General features: G+C 39.1%; 1 long non-coding RNA gene across 1 annotated transcript in view; it reads left to right on the top strand.

Moving 5' to 3' along the window:
- The window catches only part of LOC138160666 (uncharacterized), a 29,442-nt gene extending 6,946 nt beyond the window's left edge, over nt 1–22,496 (top strand). Inside the window, exons 2-4 of the long non-coding RNA XR_011168188.1 lie at nt 2,649–2,863; nt 16,111–17,393; nt 21,949–22,496. This is a non-coding gene — a long non-coding RNA (uncharacterized lncRNA). The remainder of the gene's footprint in view (nt 1–2,648; nt 2,864–16,110; nt 17,394–21,948) is intronic.
- Nucleotides 22,497–22,775: the final 279 nt, after the last annotated feature.

Below are 22,775 nucleotides of genomic sequence, written 5' to 3'. Positions count from 1 at the left end.
AAGTCACTGTGCTAAGCTCTGGGGTTACAAAAGGAAAAACAAGACAGTCCCAGATCTCCAGGAGTTCCCATTGAATAGGGGGAGATAACAGTACATCTAGGACCTACAAGCCACATGGAAAGACCCAAAGATCTCTAGGGTACAGTGATAAAGCAGGTGGTGACACATCTTCTCAGAAGCCATTTCCCCTAATAAAACCACATCCAGTTCTTATGTTCAATCATTTGAAAGTGTTAAAGACTTCAGGGGTGACAACTTTCTTTTCCTGTCTTCAGCTGCAGAAGCTGAAGTTGGATCTCATCTCCACAAACCTTTCTTCCCTGGATGAGGGCTCTGGGGGCAAAAGACCTGGGTTCAAATCCCTCCCTTTGTGATCTTGGGCTGGTCCTCTCATCTATAAAACAAAGGGCTTGGTCTAGTAGACCCCTTCAGGGTCTTTCCTCCTTGTACCCCAGTTTCCTCATGTGTACAATAATAGGATTCAGCTAGGTGGCTTTGAGACTTAATGGTCTGGTTTCTTTTCTTTTCTTTTCTTTTCTTTTCTTTTTAATTTTTAGTTCCTGTCTACCAGTCCAACCACTTAATCATTCCCTTTCATTTGTTTCTTCCTGGTTCCTGGTTGTCTGCTGGGTTACAACTCCCTACCTTGTTCTTACATCTAGTATCTGTATATTTGTAGTTCTGGATGACTTCCCGAGTCCTGCCACCTCTCCCACTATGCATTAGCTCACAGGTCCTTCTCTGGATGCAATATACTGTGAGACCATCCTCTTACATTTTCTCCCAGTCCTCTTTCTTTCTTTCACCACCCACAATTCCTGTGCTAACAGCAGCAGTTTAGAAACTTGGGGTGCTTATTCTGGGGCCTGTGAACTTGTCTTTAAAATATTTTTATAACTATGTTTCACTATAATTGTCACCCTTTATAATCTCCTATAATTCTACACATTTAAAAAGAGCTAGGCAGCTAGGTGGATGAAGTGAGTACTGAACCTGGAGTCTGGAAGACTCATCTTCCTGTGTTCAAATCTGTCCTCAGATACTTACTAGTTGTGTGACCCTGGACAATTCCCTTAACCCTGTTTGCCTCAGTTTCCTCATCTGTAAAATGTGTGGGAGAAGAAAATGGGAAACTACTCCAGCATCTTTGCCAAAGAAAACCCTAAATCATAACTGAAATTGAAAACAAGAACAAAATATTACTCCGAGGAGAGGTCCATGGGCTTCACCAGATTGCCAAAGGGGCCCATGGCACTGAAAGGGTTAAACCCCCCTGCCTTAGACTAAAGAACTGGGGAGTGAAATTGGAGATGACAGTTAAAACCTCTTTACCAGGTAAATGAATGTAGGTCAAACAGAATCCAGGAATGAGATGATATAGTCATAATTTGTCGCTATGGTTGTTGAGTCCAACTCTTTGTTTGAGTTTGAGGTTTTTTTGTCAGAGATACTGGAGTGGTTTGCCATTTCCTTCTCTAGCTCATTTTATAGATAAGGAATTGAGGCAAACAGGGTGACTTGCCCAGGGTCATACACTTACTAAATATCTGAGGCCAGATTTGAACTCAGGAAGATGAATCTTCCCTTCCAGGCCCCTAGCTGCCCACAGTGGTGCAATTATTGTGCAGATTGTCTTCCTGGTTCTGCTTGTGTTACTCTATATGAATTCATGCAACTCACCCCAAGTTTTTCTGAGCCCATCCCTTTTGTCATTTCTTAGGAACTGCCATTCTTTAAACATGGTCCTTTAAATCTTCACCACCTGCTCACACTTACTCAGTGTCCAATATTTCCTAAATTAACTGCCCTACCTAAAGAAACTAATGAAATTCTAGATCTTGGCCATTTCCAGTCCCATTTGCCAATGCAAGTTCAAGTTGGGTGGGATCTCGCCAGAGAAGTAAAGGTGTAGAAAAGAATTGGGGGGAAAAAAGGCACAGAGAGAGCATTTTTTTTCCTTTCCCTTCCCCATTTGTTTTGTTTTTCTGTATTACAAGGCAGGGTGTTTCTGTGTTACAAGAGAGGGAGGAGAGGATTTTGCATTGTGATGTAAAACCAAAAGACATGAATAATATTTATTTACTTTTTTGAAAGAAAAATGAGAAAACTGGAAATGTTTCAAATTATGGCTTACTTCAGATGAATAAAAATTTTTAGATAGTCATATATTTTGACTCCCCCAAATGATTTCTTAAACCTATATAATAGGAAGATTAAAAAAAAAATTCAGAGGCAGAATGACAGTGGAAGGAATGTTGACTGCGGAATCAGAGGCCTTAGGTTCAAGTCCCTCATCTGTCACTTAATTAACTACATGAGCTTAGATAGATATTTGACTTCTCAGGGCTTTAGTTTCATCATCTGTAAAATGAAGGGGTTGGACCAGATGACCTCTAAGGTCCTTTACAACTAGAATTCTATGATTCTATGGTCCTATATCAAGAAAGACTTCCATATCCAGATCGCTCCAAGGATAAGCAATATATTCCAATTCTCAAGCACAAAAGTAAAATATATTTCTTCCTTCCTGAGGCAATGCCATTTTCACATGAGAAGGAAGAAAGATTTGCGACTTTCTTTGCTTGTGAATTAAATCTTGTTGACCTTTTATCTCAATGATTTTGCTTATGTCCTTGTTCTCCCACTAGGCCTCAAAAGACCAAGAGTAAAGTAGGCGACAGTGGCCTTCGGAGTCTATTCATTCCAACAGAGATTAGGAACGAGGAATTTATTGCTCTACTTACTCAAAGAGATCAAATCGAGAGCAGAGAGATCAAGTCTAAGGTTATAACATTAGAAGGAAATTGTATTCTGACTGCTCGTGGCCCTGTGACCTTGTGGACCCCATTCTTCACATATAAAGGTGAGAATTTAAACTGATCTGAAATCAGAATAATAAAGTTTTATCATAGAGTAGTATTCATGGCCTGTATTTGGCACCCCTGGATGTTACTTGCAAATATCTAGGACTTCTTCTTTGGGTTCATATTCGACTGCTTAAATCCCCCATTTTCCTTCTGAATCTGGACAGTCAAGAATTATACACATGGTATCAAAGTAATGTAAAAGAACAGATACTGCAAATAGAAATGTAAGATAACTAATAAGAAAATGATAATCAACAGCAAACACTTGATCACCAGCTTCCCTCTGAACTTCCTCTTTATATCTAGGACAGCAATGGTTCAGTGGAAAGAACATTGGTCCTGAGGGCAGAGGACTTGAGTTCAGTTGCATCTTTGACACATCACTTCTACGAATAGTCAAGAGTCTAGCTCCTACCCCTATATTGCTAAATCAGTACGATATGCAATCTAGGGAATCGATAAAAGGTAGATGAGTAACTTGTCCACTAGGTCCCATTAAAAGGTGGGTGACTAGGTGGCACAGAGGGTAGAGGAAGGACCTTGGAAGGACCTGAGTTCAAATTTGACCACAGATACTAGCTATGTGACCCTAGGCAAGTCACATAATCCTGTTTACCTCAGTTCCCTCATCTGTAAAATGAGTTGGAGAAGGAAATGGCAAACCACTCCAGTATCTTTAACAAGAAAACCCCAAATAATTGGTTCATGAAGAGTTGGCCTTGACTAATCGACTTAACAATAACAAAGATACAGTTAAAGGATAGCCCCTAGATCTGTGGACATTTCTTTTCTATTCCCCTTTCTCCTTCATTTCATAACCTCTTAGCTATCTTCAGAATCCCATCTGCTAATCTTGTGTGGGACTTTATGGAATCATAGCTTTCTGAATTCTTATACAAAATTCTAGGGGATATAATCCCAAAGAAAAGATGGAACTGTCCCCAAACATGAACGTGACTCCTCACAGATGGAAATCATAACTGAATTTTTAATAATCTAATTTTTTATAGAAAAATCACCTATACATTTATTCCTTAGTAAAGACATCCTGCTTAGGGTAAACTTAAGTGAGGCCTGGAGGAAAGGAAAGTGATTTACAAATAACTCTGAGGGAAATATATTATACTAAATTGAAGGGGGGCGGCTAGGTGGCAGCAGTGAATAGAACACTGGCCCTGGAATCAGGAGAACCTGAGTTCAAATTTGACCTCAGACACTTCACACACACACACACATACACACACACACACCAGCCATGTGATTGATCTTGGGCAAGTCACTTAACCCCAATTGCCCTGCATTTCCCCCTCCAAAAAGCAAAAAAAAAAAAAAATTGAAGGTAATCTATCTTAGTATTCATACAGAGCCTAGAAAAGCTTTTCAGGGTGTTGGGTTGTTTTTTTTTTCCTTCTCAACAAAGTGATGGGATGAATTTTTAGCTTATGGAAACATTTCCATACTACAAGGCATTCTGGGAAGAATTAGAAAATTATCATAAATATTATCAAATGAAATTAGCATTTAGAAATGCTACTCTAGAACTGTTGGTAGGAAGAATAAATATCCTTTTATATAAGAAGTGTCCTAAGGTCATTCAAGATCTTCAGAGTTGTAAGGAAACATAGAGTATAGCAGCAGCATGATTGATGGATACAGGAACATGGGGGTCTGAATCCCACCTCAGTTACTAGCTGTGCATGGCCCTGTGCTAGTCACCTAGGCTCTCTGAAACTCATTTTCTCATCTGTTTCCTCATCTGTAAAATCAAGATAATAACAGTACATTCCCTTACTTGGGTTGTTTTGAGGATCCAATATATATAAGTTACATTGCCAATTTTAAAACATAAATATAAGTTATTAGGATGGAAGACTATAATAAATAAAACATAAGTAGCATTCTCAAATAATCAAATATTGCTGTGTTAAAATAACAATGTATTTAGTAACTTCATAGGGAAGCTGGCATCTTAATGATCAGGAAAAAGGGTCATTGAATTCTAGGAAAATCATTTTGCATTGGCATTGTCTACCACGGAAAATGTAGACTGACAGGAAGCTTTTAAGTGACTAAGCTCATCCCAGCATTTGCCCAGCAGTCTTTGTACAAGCCTCAGACTATGAAAGGCTAATGGAATCTGTGCAAGGAAAGATCAATGGGGCCCTTTGTTTCACAGTATTTACAGACTCACAGACAAATGTATATAGGGAGAATCATAAACTTTTTGATAGTATCTCAACTAGTTTTGTTTACCTTCTCTTCTTTTGCCAAATTTTGATCTGACACCATCTATAAACACCAACAAACTCACAACTACTCCTTCCTTTTTCCCTCTTCCCTTTCCCAACCACGTGGATCTCACTTGGAGCAAAAACAATTGAGTGGGAATAGTAGTCTCTTCACATATGTAAAGTATAATTGAATTTTTAATAATCTACTGTTTTATGGAAAATCACCTACACATTTACCCCTTAGTAATGACAGCTTGCTTGGGGTAAACTTAAGTGAGACCTGGAGGAAAGGAAGGTGATTTACAAATAGCTCTGAGGGAAATCTATTATACTAAATCAAAGGTAATCTATCTTAGTGTTCTTATAGAGCCTGGTAAAGCTTTTCAAGTACCCCCTTCCCCCCCCCCCCCCCCCCCCCCCCCCCCCACCCCCCCGCTCCCACCACACACACACCCCTTCTCAGTAAAGTAATGGGATGAACTTCTAGTTTATTGAAACATTTACACTCTACAAGGTTTAAATGTGCTACCTCCACACACCAGGTGGTACTGAGAACAGCCCAGCTCTGGGTACAGTTGTGCTAGGGGAGGGCGTGCTGATGCTTGCCCTTATGGAGATTAAGGTGGGCCCAGGACGGAAATACCACAACAATCCTGATTGTGATAGCTGTGGCGCACACAGTGGAGGTAGAAGGCACATGGATGGTGATTGACTCAAGAAGGAAACATTCCTTCCCCTGGAAGTGCCTGAGAAAATCCTGTTCACTCTTTTCTAGTTATGGCTTTGACTACCTCTGACCTAGCTCTGCTACTTCTTACCTACAGGAGCTTCAGCCAGTTATTTACTATTTCTGGGCCTCAGTTTCCTTATCCTCAGTTTCCTTAAAGATAAGGTTAGACTAGATTATGTCTAAGGTCCCTTCTAACTCTAAATCCTATGAACTAATAACACCCGATGTGCTATGTGAGGAAGTGGCAATAGCATTGAAGATGATGAAGCCAGAAAGAGTAGCTAGATTTGATCAGAGACATGCAAAAAGAATTTCATGCCAGAAGGTACATAATTTTAAAGTTACACGAAAATCACTTTTCAAGGTATCTGTGGGGGGAAAATTTCAAAAGTATGAAAAAAGATCATGCATGTTGCTCTCATGAAGAAGAAGAAGTAGAAGAAAGAGGAGTAGGAAGAGAAGGAGGAGGAAGAAAAGAGAAGAATTAGGAGAGGAAAAGAAGGAGGAGAAGAAGAAAAAGATGACAATATCAATTCCCACTCTTTTTGCCTTATTTCTCATTAATAAAATCTTTGTGAGCATGGTCTGCATATACACTTAGAGTATTCTTAGTGAAAACACAAGGAGGGGATAAGAAGGATTTTGCACTGCTTCTCTAACAGATCACTTCTTTGTGGTCATACAACTGATTGAGAAGAATAGACAAAATAAGAGCCCTCTGTGTATATTGTTTATTGATTTGTCAAAAAGCATCTGATTGGGTAATACATATTTCAACCTCAAAAGTTACTTTCAGACAAGATATCTCCTATGGATACATTAAAATCAGAAAAGCTTTTATAACAAATGTGACAATGTAGGTAGGGATATGGATAGAGACCAGACCTTTGATTTCATTGATATAGGGAAATTCCTGGAGAGGAAACTTCTACCAATGTAGGCTGCCACTTTCTCTGCATTTTATAGTCTTGAATTGCCTAGAGCACTGCAAAGTTAAGTGGCTGTGCCATCCAAATAAAAGCATTTCCTATTTATGGTAAGCTTCTGTAAATGTTCCTGTTATCAGATAATATTGTACCAATTGCTTTGTGCCACAGAACCCTACAAAGTCTCTCCAGTGAAATCTACAATAATGAAAAAAAGATTGGTCTCACCAGTGACATTGGAAAAAACAGTGAATGCAAGTTATTTTCCTTAAGTGAAGATCTGATCATGTCTCACACACACACACACACACACACACACACACACACACACACACACACACACACACCCCTCCCTTCTCAGTAAACTCCAGTGCCTCCCTGTTTGTTGCCTGTAGGATCAAGTACAAAATGCTTTGTTTGGCATTCAAAACTCTTTATAACCTAGCCCCTCTATACCTTTATAATCTTCTAATGCCTTAACCCCCAACACATACCCTTTGATCCATTGACACTGGCTTCCTTTCTGTTCCTCCAAGACATTCTTGTCTCTGGGAATTTTCTCTGGCTGTCCATCATGCCTGCAATACCTTCTTGACTTCCTTAAATCCCAACCAAAAATCTCATCTTTTACTGGAAGCCTTCCCCAACTCCACTTAATTCTAATTTCTTCTCTCTATTAATTATTCCTATTTATCCTATAATATAAGTTGTTTTGAATATATTTGTTTGCATGTTGCTTCCACCATTGGATTGCAAACTTCTTGAGGGCTGGCAGAGGGTTTTTTGGTTTGTTTGTTTTTTTCACTTTTTGTATCCCCAGTGCTTAGCACAGTGCCTGACACATATTAGGTACTTAATAAACGTTTATTGATTGATTGAGAGACGCATACTGCTCAGAGGCACAGTCTGTTCCAGTAGTTTGCTAATAATATATTCATCCCAGTCAGTTACTAGCTTAGACTGATGAACAATAAATTAATCCTTGAACTGAATGTAGGAAGAAATTATGCTGGATTGATTTTGAGGAACTAAAAAGTTCTTTTAGTAATCCTCAATGCCTTGCTGTCATAAAAGTCCATCTCTTTAAAATCAAGTTTCCCAGAGATGTTACGATATGCCTATAAATCAATCATGGGCCACCACAATCTCAGAAGAATTCAAATCACAAGTAATCCAATGGGCAATTAAAAGATACATGTTGGGTGTTGTGTAAGCTGATGTCAGTGTGTTACCAATGGCAGCTTTTGGGTGATAAGCAGAGTCAGGAACATGTCTGACCAGAAAAGGAGGCTGGTTGATCATATAGAGAGACTAGGACATTTAGATAAATAGCTTAAGTGGTAGGTACCTTGGTACCTCCTGAGATATTGAAGGAATAAGAAAAAGGCCTTTAGTTCATTGAACAGACAATTTATGGAAGATTTATTGGAAACCATGGACAAGAACTGCCCAAGGTGAGGTCAGGAAGGTTATGATGTATACCAGGGGAGGGAGTAAAATAATGAAGCTGACAAAGTATCCCTTTGCCTACATTTGCTTCTTAATGATGTAATGAAGGTGGAAAATTTACAGAAGTTCTAAAGAAAGGCAAACAGTAATAAAACATCCAAAAGCTGCTCTTGCAGTTGCCATCTTAAAAAAGAGTCAGGAAAACAATGCAAAAAGCTATGCTACAGCCCAGTGTTAAAACTCCATGAGAAGTGCTACTGTTTTCTTTGGAGAGTTACTTAAAAAGAAAAAAGGAAAGAAACTTTTCATGAAAGAATAATTACTAAGGAACGTAAAGTACCTGGTGTGTAAGGACTTTGGAACAGATGATGCCCTCTGGGGTCAAGGGCAGCATTTCCTGTGCTCAGGATGATTTGTCCAGTATTTACTTCATCTGAATCAAGCAGTGCTCTGTCATTCTTTACAAAATGGGGGAGGGCACACGCAACTATTTTTTTTTTTAATTTTTAAGCAATCGGGGCTAAGTAACTTGCTCAAGGGGCTAAGTAACTTGCTCAAGGTTACACGGCCAGTTATTTCTGGGTGTGGTGCTGAGTGTCTGAGCCCGGGACTCGATCTCCAGGTCGTCCCAACACTGGAGCCGGTACTCTTACTCGCTGAGCCACCTGGCCACCCCTCACACACAACTATTTTTAAGATATTATACAGGCCTCTAGGTAGTGCAGTGGTCGGTCAGTCAGTCAGTCAGTTAGTCAATGCTGCTCCTCCTTTGTTTTGGAAGAGGACCAATGACATTACAGGGAGATGTCTTGACTCATGGATGAATTGGATTTAAGGGAAACAAAGCTGCACAAAGCTGTCACCTTCACTTTCCCAGAGTCACTGAAGTCTATTGGCAAGACAAAAGCCAAGATGACTGGTGATGGCCTGGGATGCAGTGGAAGACCTTGGCCCCTTTGGTGTCTGACCAAGCTCTAAGCACTCCACAGCTCCTGCTTCACCTGCCTTCATGGTCGTTGGAACAAATTGTTCTCATCTGCTCATTCCTCTGGGGAAAGTCTTCAAATTCCCCTATTCCCCTAACTCTCCAATGGGTGAGTGTCATATATCCTCAACCTGGTTTAGCCTGTCTGCTGAGACAGTTTTACCAGGGCGTGGCCTGCTGAACATGCTACAGTTTCCTGCAGCTACAGATGAGAGTTGGGCAACAGGTGCACAGTAAAGGTGGATGAACAGCCCTGAAAAGGATGCAGCAAGCCCTCACACCAGAGGTGCCAGGCCTCCCTCAACGTGCCATATACTCCTCATTGTTGTGACAGTGCACTTTGCAAAGAGAAACTTCAGGTCAACAAACAAGCTAACAGCTTCTTTATTCCCCCTTCCCTTGCCTGGAAATTAGAACAAGTTCTGGACCAGACAATTTGGTTTTGTTGGTTTTGGTTTTGTTTTGTTGTTTTCTCTCTCCTTTCCTTTTGTTTTAAAAAGCATGTTCCAGGCCTTCCAGGGAAGTAAGACAACAGCTCCAGTACAGGAAGAGGTCAGATAAAGGAGATTGGTTGTTATTGTAAAATGTAAGAACTTTGGCTTCGATCCTTTAATGATTCACGAAAAGTCTGAAAGATGTTTGTCCAGAACATTAAGGAAGAAAGAGTAAACCTGAACAGAAAACCAAGATGTAGAATGGGAGGGACATGAAGATCAACCTGTAAACCAGGAACACAACATATGAGATCATCTAATCTGAGAGATGTAGTTTATTACCTCCCTGCCCAAGAAGATCATCATCTAAATAATGAGCCTGAGCAACATATACCAGGCACTAACTAAGCTTGGAAGTAAAACATGACAGGGTATTAATCTTCAATGCCAGGATATGGGGACTGAACTTACATACACATACCCCCCAGAACAAATGAGAAAGATCTTAAAGATCCCTTGTAGGATCCTTTTCTGGAGGGATCCAGGCCATGACTCTCACACATATTTCATGTCATCCCATGAAGCACAGAACATTTTGGAAATCTTGAAATCTCTGCAAAATTCCCTTTATGCTGGAAATGATAGAACAAAAATAGTAAGCAGGGAGATGATATGCAAGCTCTGTAAAGAGATAGTGAGAATAACGAATGAACATCTATTAAGGGCCACCAGCCTCTGCACTGGTTCTCTCCTGTGTCTGGTGGGCTCTACGTCTTCCCTTTTGCCTCAGAGAGCCTCTTATTTCCTTTAACGCTTCCACATGCAATCTTTCCTGATTCCCCACAACAGCTAGTGCTTTCCTTCCCTAATTGTTTTTTTGTATTTGTTCTGCATATACTTTTTTTTTGTCCAGTGCCCTTTATTTACAACAGAAACTCCGTGGTTGATTAATGTCCAATGCACTGAGGTGATTTCAGAACTTGGAGCACTCTGCTCGACAGCCCTGACGCATAGCACAAGCTGTGTAGACACAGCAGCATCAGAAATGGTGTTCCCTCCCAGTGGTTGTGGTGCTGTAGCACCATCAGTTTCATGCAGGTATTTTTTTTCTCCTTGGTCCCCTTCATACCATGGTACAAGATCCTAGGAAATTTCATCCACGTGGGACACCACTTCCCTCTCTATCACAGTCCTGACAAAGAAGCCAGAGAGCTAAAAGGCACCAGCTTCCATAAAGTGGTTGCCATTTGCTCAGCCCTACTCCCTAGTTTCATCTGTAAAAGGAGCTGGAGAAGGAAGTGGCAAACCACTCCAGTGTCTTTGCCAAGAAACCCCCAAATGGGGTCATAAAGAGTCAAACATGACTGAAAACAACTGAACAACAACTACCCACATTCCAATTTGTTTCTTTGAATCCCTACATCTTCAGTCTCCTCCATTAATCACACTGCATATACTTTTATACACACTTGTTGTCCCCTTTAGTAGCCTGTAAGCTTCTTGAGGGTAGAGAATGTTCCATTTTTGTCTTTATTTCTTGGGCTTAACAAAATGACTCGCAACCAGGAGGTGCTTAAATGGATGATATTAAACACTAGGGGTTATGCTTTGCTTATAAAAGATACAAAGGTTTTGAACAAGGAACAAGTAAGAACATTTGTCTCTTTTTAAGCATTGGGGTGTCATGGTTATTTCACTCATTTAAAAGTAATTATCTTTGTTAGGTAAGAACATTTTTGATAGATCCAACACTTTTGATAGACCAAACAATAAGAATAGAGTATAAACAGGACCTGTACACCTCCTTGAATCTATCAAAGCCATTGTGTTAGAGAATGGATCCTGTTCTAAGAAATTTTTTTGTTAAAGGAAGCTATTTGAGAGCTAGGGCAGCTAGGTGATGAAGTAGATAGAGTGGATAGACTCATCTTCCTGAGTCCAAATCTGGTCTCAGATACTTACTAACTGTATGACTCTAGACAAGCCACTTCACTCTGTTTGCCTCAACTTTCCTTACCTATAAAATGAGCTGGGGAAGGAAATGGCAAACCACTACAGTATCTCTGCCCAAATGGGGTCACACAGAGTTGGACAGGACTAAAAGGAATGAATTACAACAACAACATCTGAGAACCAGAGGAAGAGATTCTAAGGATTTAGATCAGAGAGTTCAGAGCAAGAATGGAACTCTAGAGGAACCAATGGAGGACTGAGCCTTGGCATAGAAGTGAAATATCAGGAGAGTCATCAGCTCCACAGGTATCTCGTACAAGAGAAAAGGTCAGCTCTTTCCCCAGCTTCCCCTGCCAGTGCTAGTCTATCCACAGCCACCATAATATAATCTGCTGTTTCATTTCCTAAACATTTCCAGTAAACTGAATTTTGCTCTAACCACAAAGAGGTCAGGGGATAACTAGATATAGATATAAAGGTAAAATTAGGCAGACAGCTCAATTTCTGCCTTAATATTTGGAATTTCCCTAACTGGGAGCTCAGAGCAATGGTGACTAGATTCAAATATCTGTCTAAATAAACACCCTAAAGGCAAAGAGAAGGGATTTTAGGGACCTTTGGGTTGTCCCTTACGTTTAAAGTAAACTAATTATTATAGCAGGGTGGTTATATTTTTTTTCAAATTGAATACGGTTATTTAAAGTTTTTTTTAAATTTAAATGTTTTGTTAAAACTACAAGTAGCAATGTAGCACCTTGTCTGCCATGAGGTGAATTTGTTGTCATTCAGCTATTTTTTAGTCACATCTGAGTGTTTGTGACACTATTTAGGGTTTTCTTGCCAAAGATAATGGAATGATTTGCCATTTCCTTCTCGAGCTCATATTACACATGAAGACACCGAGGCAAATAGGGTGAAATGACTTGCCTAGGGTCACGCAGTTAAGAAGCATTTGAGACTGGATTTGAACTCAGGAAGATGAGTCTTCCCTATTCCAGGTCTGGTAGTCTATCCACCGCATCACCCAGCTGCACTGACATGAGGCAGACAGCACGCTCCATTGTTGGTTCTCTGGAATCGTGACTGGTCATTGTATTGGTTATACTTCTTATAGCTGTCAAAATTGTCTCAAAAAACAACAATAAAGCAAAAGCAGCCAATGCAATGACAATGTCTAGCAATGTATGCAACTTTCTGCCTTCCTAGTCCTCTTGCTGTTATTCCATAAAGAAGCTATGTCCATTATTTGTTCTCCTGGATCAGTAGTGGTTTTCCACTTACTCAGTGTTTGACTTCTTTTCAGGATTTTTTTATTCACATTGTTGTAGTCATTTTATATATCATTCCATTGGTTCTACTTATTTCACTTTCATTCAGTTTGTACAAATCTTCCCACCTTTCTATGAATACTTTATGTAACAACAGACTAGAGCTGCCCCAGGGAGACTAGAATGCCCCCTCACACTAAGGAACCCCAGATCCGGACTTACATGAACCGAGTTCAGTCATGGGGAAGTCTTGTCTCTAAAGGAAAGGGCTCTTTCTTGCACTCTGGTTCTTTATGCCTCTATTTAAAATTTATGTTTGGCTCAAGTCTACCAACTTCCCAAAAAAGGATTCTAAAGATACTCAATGTGCAAGGTAAAAATATCCTTAAAACACACGAGTTGATAAGTAAGTGAACACTGGCAAAGACTTAAAAAAAAATGATACAGTAAGCCATAACTCATTATGTTGTATTGTGGAGTTGGTACTTAAAACATCAAAACATGAAACATTTTGTGGGACTGTTAAAAATCAACTTAAAATCTATTTTGTTTTTGCACTATCCAAATAATTTTCTCAAGACCCAGGTCCTCTGTCAGCACAAGGCATAGCTTGGGCTTATTCTCCCAGTGGTAGTCATCTTCTGTTAAGAGAAACATTCCAGTACCTACAAGCAATGTAACCAGTACTGACTGAGGGACACAGGAGCTCTTGACCTTTTGAGACTGCCAACAAATTTGGAAATCTTCAAGTCGGGTTTGCTATGAAGTCTCCTCTTCTTAGGGAAAGATCACAAAACAAGGTGATCAGGGGCCCAAGGTATAGTTCTCAACCTCATCTAGGTAGCAAATGTGCTAGTTGTGATATTTTCCATCCCCATTTCACTTACATTCATCATTTCTTACTGTTCAAAAATTTTATATTCTATGACAGTCATACAAAGTACCATAATTTATTTGATCATTATTTTGGGGTCTTCCTAGCTTTGAAATTATATATAATACTACTATGAAAATTCTTTAAACAAATAGGAGGGTTTTTTAAACTATATAACACTGTCAGAATATATTATAATGAACTTTTTATATAAAGAGAATGATGTCTGGGAATGGCAGTAGGTTACATCTTCCTCAATAGCACAAGGTACAGTGGAATTCCCTTTCTCAGCAGTACTGGATGCTTCTTTCTTCCTTTCTACTGATATTTGCTTTAGCTCCCAGCAATCACTAGAAAACACAGCTTCCAAAACAGGTGACTTCATTTGGCAGAAAAGTCAAACATTCCTATCCTTTTACCCTGCAGGCAGGAGGTTTCTTCTTTGCAATGGAAAGATGGCCTGCCAGGGAGAGTGACCTAGGATGTACTCTTCTCAATCCTCTAATATGTAATAATAATTAATAATAAAAATCACTGTTAGCTGTACTTTCTTGGCTATGCTATAATGAATGACATTGCTAATTTTGTGTTGTTTGCATAACAATTCCTATGCCTTCGGAATAGGCCTATTCACCACATATATAATCCAGTGTAGTTATAGGTAGGGATATTTGGACTACCAGAAAATACATTAGTAACATTTGGCTTAGGAACCTATAATGTAAAGTTCTCTCACTGACTGGGAGTTTTCTCCTCGTTTTCCTGAATGATTTGAATGTTAGTTTCAGACAGTGATGGAGTGAATTTTGAATCATAGGATTTCTGTTATTTTTGTAGAATGTGGGTAGGAAATATGACTCAGTATTTTTCCAGAAGATGTGAAAATTAAATTGCCTATTTTGGCTTATTTCATGCTGAGATCTGGAACACTCTTCTTGATTTTCAAATTGAGATTTTTGTTTAGCCTTTCAAATATTTCAGATCTTTGATGTGTAAAGGCTCAAAGGAAAATGTAAAGAAATAGCTTGGTTGAAGTTTAGGATATGCTTGGGATATTTTGGCTTATTTTTCATTTGTTTTCCAAATAGTAACACTTTTTTAGCATTATTTTTCTATTAGGGTTTGCCAAACTCAATAGCTATTTCTCTTTTTTCATTCTGATTGAACTTTCTGAAGTATATGACACCACTGGCCTTTTCTTCTATTTTGAGACTCTCCCCTTGGCTTCTCAGAGGCTCTAATATGCTTGATCTCCACCTACCTCTCTGACTACTCTTTGCCCATTTCCTCAGCTAGTTTTTCTTTGTCTCCCTACCCTCTAACAATGGGAATGTTCCAAAGCTAGTTTTTTGTCTCTCTACACTTATTCTTTTAAGGAGACCATTCATTCTGATGGTTCCATGCTGATATCAACCAAATTGAACATCTCTAATTTGTTCTCTTAACCTGAAATCCAGGACTACATCTCCAATCATCTATTAGAGATTGACACTTACTAGCTGTGTGACTTTGGACAAACCACTAAACTTCAGTTTTCTCATGACTACAATGAATATTTTGGACTAGAAAATCTTGAAGTTCCCTTCTAGCTTGGATATGCTATAGGTTTGCAGATAGGGTTGTTGTGAGTAGAGCCCTAACTAGGGCAGGGAGATCAGGGCTTTGTCCAGGGAACCAAAATTTAGAAATTGGCCTTATGTATTCTTCCTATCTGACAGGTTGGCTGGATAGCTGGCACCATCAGGTGCTTCTTCTCTTTAGTAATCCTCCAGCCCACATCTCGGTTCCTAATAGTCCTTTGTCCTATATAACAGCCCCTTGTATCTTTCATGTAATTACTTCTTTCTTGCCCAGGCCCCCAGGATGCTATATCTCATGATTCCATTGCCATTGCATCTCTCTCCTAAGGTCTACCATATCCTGGGGTAGAGAGAGACAACAGTTGCTCCACTCTCTTCTACGACTATGTTCATTCTGATCCCAGGGGTCCAGGGTCATCAGTTAGGATATGAAAACATGGGCTAGACTCTTCAGGGGATGGACTGTGCCTTTTCTGTTACAACTGCCCCAGGACAGGGTAGCTATCTGCAATGTCTTCATGCTATTGGATCTAGGGCTGTGCAACTAGGGGACGCTTAGGGTTAGTGATAACATTATCTACCCACCCAACACACTTTGAAACACAGACTATAACATGAATATAAATTAAGTGAAATCTATTCGTGGCAAAATGAAGATGAAGGTTAGTATCCTCTGGTTGAGATACCTTCTGTCCTTTCTGCATCACAGGTAAATTCTGCCCCAGTCAAGCTCATTTCTGCTTCCTGACCCTGGTGGTGGCCTCCCTCATAGTAGCCTCAGTGTATTGCAGTATTTCGTTTTCTCCTCCACAGGGCCTTGGATCCCAAGTCTCAGATCTCCCCCCAAGCTTGTTTTTGGCACCAGATTGCTAACCATGACTCTGCTTGTGAGGACCAAATGAGATCATCTATTCCAGATGAAAGCATTTGGTAAACTGTGAGGCTTTGCTTTGAAAGGAGGAATTCACTTGGGAGGCTTCAATCTTTGTGCTCTTCTCCCATCAGTGTGTTGGTGCCTTCTTGGGACTCACTCAAGGACATTTGCATGGCAAGACGTCATGGGAATCAAAAGGACCAATAAAGATGGATGCTTGTGTTTATTCTCAACCTCAGAAAAAAGACGATGGGAAACCCAGAGAGTGTGGGGTTCAACAGCATGTTGCCTGCTGCTGAAGAGTAAGACAGGCTAAAGCAAGTTATACATCCTAACCCGAACAGGAGACCTTTCATGGAAAGGAGCAAAGAGGTGTCTTACGACTTCACGAGGAATTCTTTTAGGTTACCTTGTTGCAACTCTGAGGCAAATTGTCTCACAACAGCCATCATAGATCCCTTTTGGGGACCACCTAAGCAGAACTGTGAACCTGTGAAAAAGACAGATTAAAGACAGACCTGGTGGCCCTGGGAGTCTTGAGAGAACTAATTCTAAAATAAGAGTAACAACAGCCCTCAGATACATGGGAAAAAAGTGGAATACAGCAAAGAAACCTGAAGCTTGCAGCAGATCTGGAGATGGTGTGCAATGATGGTTTCCACCTGGCACAGTAGCTACAAAGTAGAGCTTTGGTGAGCGGCACCTTTGCCGCAGAATGATGTCTGTGCAGATGGATCAACAATGGTAGAAGTAGGCCCAAGGCATGTAACACTTAGGAGGTTGAGCTGGCTATGACTGACAATGGCAGAGATAGGACATTGCCCAGTGACAGCTGAGGTCTCAAGAAGTTTCCTGGAGAGCTGTTCTAGTAGCAACTTGTGGCAGCCCTCCCTCTGGTGTTTCTGGAGAATGAATTCCCTTCCTCTGTCTGTCCCAGGGTTTTGGTTTACTTTTCCCCCATTAAAGTGGGAGTAGAGAGGTGAGGAGGAGGGGGAAGTATTTTCCACAGGTATATGAAGAGTTAGGAAGGATTATACAACATGGATTTTCCTCTTAGTTTTACTTAAATATTAAGTTAAAATAATTTAATTAAATATTTAATTATTTAAATTTAGATGATTACTTGGTCTGCACTGGAATATTATTTTCTTCCCCTCTGCTGAACCTGAGACTGGGATTCCCTGAATTTGTCACACAAATGTAAAGTATTAATTATCCACAGGTAAGATGTCCTTTTTATTTTAAATAAAAAATGAGGATTCCAACAAAGCCCAAAGCAGAGATCTTTCATTGATTTGCATGAACTGAAAATCTAGAATCATATTTCAAGAGGCTTCATTATTATTATTTTGCTTTTTTTTTTTTTGGAGGGGGGAGGGCAGGGCAATTGGGGTTAAGTGACTTTCCCAAGGTCACATGGCTAGTAAGTATTTAAGTGTCTGAGGTAGGATTTGAACTCAGGTCCTTCTGACTCCAGGGCTGGTGCTCTATTCACTGAGTCACCTAGCTGCCCCAAGAGGCTTCATTATTAGCTGACCAAAAGTGAAATATATCTAATTTGCTCATTTTTAATTTATCTGAATTTTTTTTCAGGTAACAATGTAAGTCTGCAGGTAGCAATACGTATCATGCTTAACCTGACTCTACCATCTTTTATTTTATCTTTTATCCTTGTTCCTCAACTCTCCCAAGCCTATTAGGCTTAGCATCTCAGAATTCTCCACTTTTTTCTCTAGTATTAGTCCTTTCCCGTATCTTCAGAATTACACTCCGCTTTAAACTCTGGTCCAGCACTTGCTATCTTATGTCCATTTGGCCTGTGCTCTTATCCATCTATATCCTTTCCAATGTCCTTACACACAAAAACATTTTATGGGGATACTTCTGCTGTTATGAAATGTGAAATGACAATATTTCACAGGCTAGTCAGTTTGGCATAACTATTTAAGGTTTTTCTAGGCCCAAATCTCTTCTAATTATATTGTTTGGAATGGTTATTCAATTAAAATATTGGATTTTTATTCCTTTGTTATTTGAACTTCAAAGAAAACAAACTTAATTCAATTCAACAAGTATTTATTAAGTCCCTAATATATAATAGCTTAGGTACTTCCTAGGTTCAGGCTTATAGGATCATAGATTTACAGCTGGAAGGAATTTCAGAGTTCATCTTGTCTAATCCCCTTATTTTATAGATGAGAAACTAAGGCCAACAGAGGTTAAGTGACTTGCCTAAAGTCAGGTAAATGTTAAGTGGAAGAGACAGAATTTTAACATAGATCCTATGACTTCAAATCCAGTACCCTTTTTTTTTTTATAAGTATGAGGCTAATGCCAAATAGGTTTATTGTATTTAGAAAAAGAAAAAAGCATGCCTGAATGTTAAAGATTTATCATCCAAAAGGAGATAGTTAAGCCTTTGTTTCTTCAATGACAACTCTTAGGCCCTTGGACCAAGCCTCGGGTCATCCAACCAAGACGCTGGAAAGCAGAGCACACAGTTGTCCCCATCAGTCCCTGGAGAGCAATGGAACCCACCAAGCCTCGATTCCGCTTGCTTGGCTCTCCTGTGTAATAGCCATAAGCATAAAGTACGCCTCCAATTATCCATGCAATCCCCAAACCAGGATGGTAAACACCTCCAACAGCTAGAAAGAATAAAAAGGAAGGATACACTTCCAATGTATTCTGGTGGGCTCTCTGAATGCAGTTGGAAAGGTGCCCATTTTCAGGATCAGTACTGTACATGGTGAGATACTCCACCTTGTACTTCTTCCGAGCCTTGCCTACATTGATGGCAAAATGAGTGAAATATATGAAACTGGCAGCACCAGTGAGAATCACAAAACCATATTCCTTTGATAGGACTGCTATCTTGACCCTGAATTACCTTCCCCCAACAGTCACAAGGCGATCCGACTAGGTGGTGGAATGCTCTACTAACAAACAGCTCCAGTACCCCTTCTAAAAGAAGTAAAAGACATAGAAAAGTTGGAGAACTAAGGAGATAAATAATCTTCTTGAGAATAAAAGACAAATAAATGAAAAGCAGTTCAAGACAATAAAAGGCAGTAATATCATTGTGTCAAAATGAATGGCCGAAAAGACTATAATTATTTAAAGAAGAGAAAGATCACAAAATCTGAACTTCCTAAAGAAATAAATCAGGGTACGGTTATTCACATCCTTCCATCATTCTTATTTATATAGTTCACAAGTGCCTAGAACAGTACTTAGCGCCTTGTATAGGACCTTATATGTAGCAGATACTTAATAAATGTTCAATGAAGTTGAGTCCTTGAAATACTGGGCTCTCAGAATTTGTAAGTGTTTCCTTAATGACCATTAAGAGTTACTTCTCTTTGAAATCAATCATAAATAAATAGAGATGAGGATGTTAGTCAATGGGAAATATAATTTATAAAGGACCTTTCAGGAACTCATCCATGGCAATATTGTTCTTTTTTCCTCATGAATATAGCACACTGGTACTTTTATTACTCTCCCTTATTTAGCCCCCATTAATAAATCTCAACCTCATTTATTTTAATGTCCGATTGATAATATTCAACAACAAGTTAATTTCCAGCATTATTTCCAGCACCTGGAAGAATGCCTCACACATTGTAGATGCTTGAAAAATGTTCATTGAATTGAATTGTTTTAATTCAATGATTAGCATTATGTAAAGCAAAACATCAAACATAAATGAAAATGGACAAAACTCCAAAAAATTTGAAATAGATTTTCCTTCTAAATTTCTTGATTGTATTTTCCCTATTTTATTTGGTAAATCAAACTTTTCATACTTTAAGGGGAAAGGAGAGAGAACAGTCAATTTTGTTAGTGATAACTTTATTCTTTGAACCACTCATTCTTTAAGATTATATTATTTAGCCTTCATTTAAATCTGAATCCTTTCTTGAAATTTCCTTTATTAATTAAAATTTTTACTACATTTTGGTCAATAAATAATTTGTTTAAAAATTCTACCTTTATTTCCTGATGAGTTCTTTATACCCTAGCAGATGGTAAATTTTTATAAAGTTTCCACAAAAAGCTGAAAATATGTATGCTTCCCATTAAGCAATCATTAAAGATCTTACAAAACTAATCTTTCAAAAATTACATTGAATTTCATAGTTTCCTTCTTGTTCATATTTTTGTTAGATTTGTCTAGGTTATGAAAGGGGCACACTAAGGTTCCTGTAGCTAGGTAGCACACCTTGACCCTAGGGTTAACTCCAGGGTTATCTATTGTGCTACTTAGCTATTGGGACTTTACTGTGGGATATGAGCTTTGGGCTATCACAACTCTTTTTTTTTTGGAGGACAATTGGAGTTAAGTGACTTGCCCAAAGTCATACAGCTTGTAAGTGTGTCAGGTGTCTGAGGCCACATTTGAACTCAGGTCTTCCTGACGCCAGGGCCGGTGCTCTATTTACTGCGCCACCTAGCCGCCCCTACAGCAACTCTTAAAGATGATCTACCAAGTCATAGAAAGACTGCACTTTTTATCAATAGATATACACCACATAAATCAGTTCCTTTAAGTATTGAAGAATATTATTTTACTACAGAGATCATAAGGCTGTTGTGAGAAAAGCACTTTGGAAACAAACCTTCAAGCACTAAAGGAAAGTGACTTGTTATTCTCACTTAGAATATTTATTATTCAACCTCAGTTAATCAGATCATGATTTGCCCTCTAGGGACATAAGTAAAGAAATGAGTACTAGGCCATCCTTAGACAAAATTATCACTCAATCAAACAAACAAAAGACTCCAATAAATACTGATTTTTATGTGCTAAACAGCTAGAGAGAATACCCAGCCTGGAGTCAGTTTCCCAAGTTCAAATCTGGCCTCAGACACTTACTAGCTGTGTGACCCTGGACAAGTTACTTCACTCTGTTTGCCTCAGTTTCCTCATCTGTAAAATGAGCTGGAGAAGGAAATGGCAAACCTCTCTAGTGTCTCTGCCAAGGAAACCCTAAATGGGGTCATGAAGAGTAGGACAAGACCGAACAATCAAACAATATGTGCCAAGCTGTGGGTTAGATACTGGGGACACAAAGACAAAAAGTAAGATAATGTTTGCCCTCCAGGAGGTTACATTCTATCAAAATAGATGACGTTATCTTCTGCCTCTTCTCCACTTTGGTTGTCTCTCTCTCTCCCTCTTTGGGCCTTGCCCCATGTTCTGGACTAGCTGCTTATCCCCCTTTCCCAGAAAAACGCATTAGTCCTCTTTCTATAATTTCAGACCCTTTCCTGTGTTGTTAAGTAACAGGTAGCTAATCTGATAGGATCGTCAAGATCACATGATAAGAAACTTTGAAAAGTATAAAGTTCTGTCCCAAATGTAATGTTATTAGCATCCAATCCATGCTAATGCTAATAGGTTAATATGTCACTCCTCCCAACTAATATGTTTGCATTTTAACAGAGAATGGAGAAAGAGAGAGAGAAAAAGAGAGAGTCTCAAACCACATGAATGACCTGATGTTCCAAATTGTTGGCTCCTTTACACGCTGATGTTAAAAATTTTTCTGGCAAGTGGGCTTTGTAGCCCTATATTCTATTTGCTCATAGCTAAAGCTAGCTGAGATCAGGACAAATGAGATAGGATATTCACCACCACAGAAATGCATGGAGTGAATTCTATTGTTATGTTGCTTTTACTATTATCCACATTTAATCTTTTATTCACATGAGGTATATTTCTTCTGGGAATTTAGAGAGCCTTACGTTCTTTGCTTTGTCTTTCATTTAAGATGGAAAGTGTCTGACAGAAGAGGAAGAACCGAAGGCTTAGACATTTGTAGAACAGAAAAGTAAATGTAATGAAACAAGGGAGGCAAGGCGATGAGTGGAAAGAGTCGTGGATTTGGAGTCAGAAACCGAGCTCCCACTCCACCTTTGAACCTTGCTGTCTCTGTGGTCTTAGGCAACTCACTTCACTGGGTCTCAGTTTCCTCATCAGTGAAATGGGGAGGACGTACTCAATGACCTCTAAGGTCCCTTATAGCTCTAAACCTACGATCCTGTCAATTGTGTGTCTGTCAACTTGTCAAATCTATGGAGGTAATCAACATCATCCATTCTGCATTTCATAATGTTCTCTATTTCTGGTTTGGCATAGATAATTTTATGAAATGTGAAGTGGATGATTTTGATTACATTAAATTGAAAAGTTTTTGCACAAACAAAGCCAATGCAACCAAAATTAGAAGGGAAGCAGAAAGCTGGGAAACAATTTTTATAGCCAGGGTCTCTGATAAAGGTCTCCTTTCTCAGACAACTAAGTAGAATTTATAAGAATGCAAGTCATTCCTCAATTGATAAGTGGTCAAAGGATATGAACAGGCAGTTTTCAAAGGAAGAAATTAAAGCAATTTGTAGTCATGTGAAAAAAATTGCTCTAAATCACTATTGATTAGAGCAATTGATAATTGCTATTGATAATCACTATTGTTTAGCAAATCAGAACAACTCTTGAGGTATCACATCACATCTATCAAATTGGCTAACATGACAAAACAGAAACATGATAAATGCTGGAGAAGATGTGGGAAAATTGGGAACATTAATGCATTGTTGG

Source organism: Petaurus breviceps, unplaced genomic scaffold, assembly GCF_028583685.1.
Source record: "Petaurus breviceps papuanus isolate PSGF00001 unplaced genomic scaffold, PetGlider_PUasm1.0 181, whole genome shotgun sequence".
NCBI classification, from domain to species: domain Eukaryota; kingdom Metazoa; phylum Chordata; class Mammalia; order Diprotodontia; family Petauridae; genus Petaurus; species Petaurus breviceps.
The sequence above is the reverse complement of the archived record's forward strand: the minus strand, read 5'-3'. Positions and strand labels throughout refer to the sequence as shown.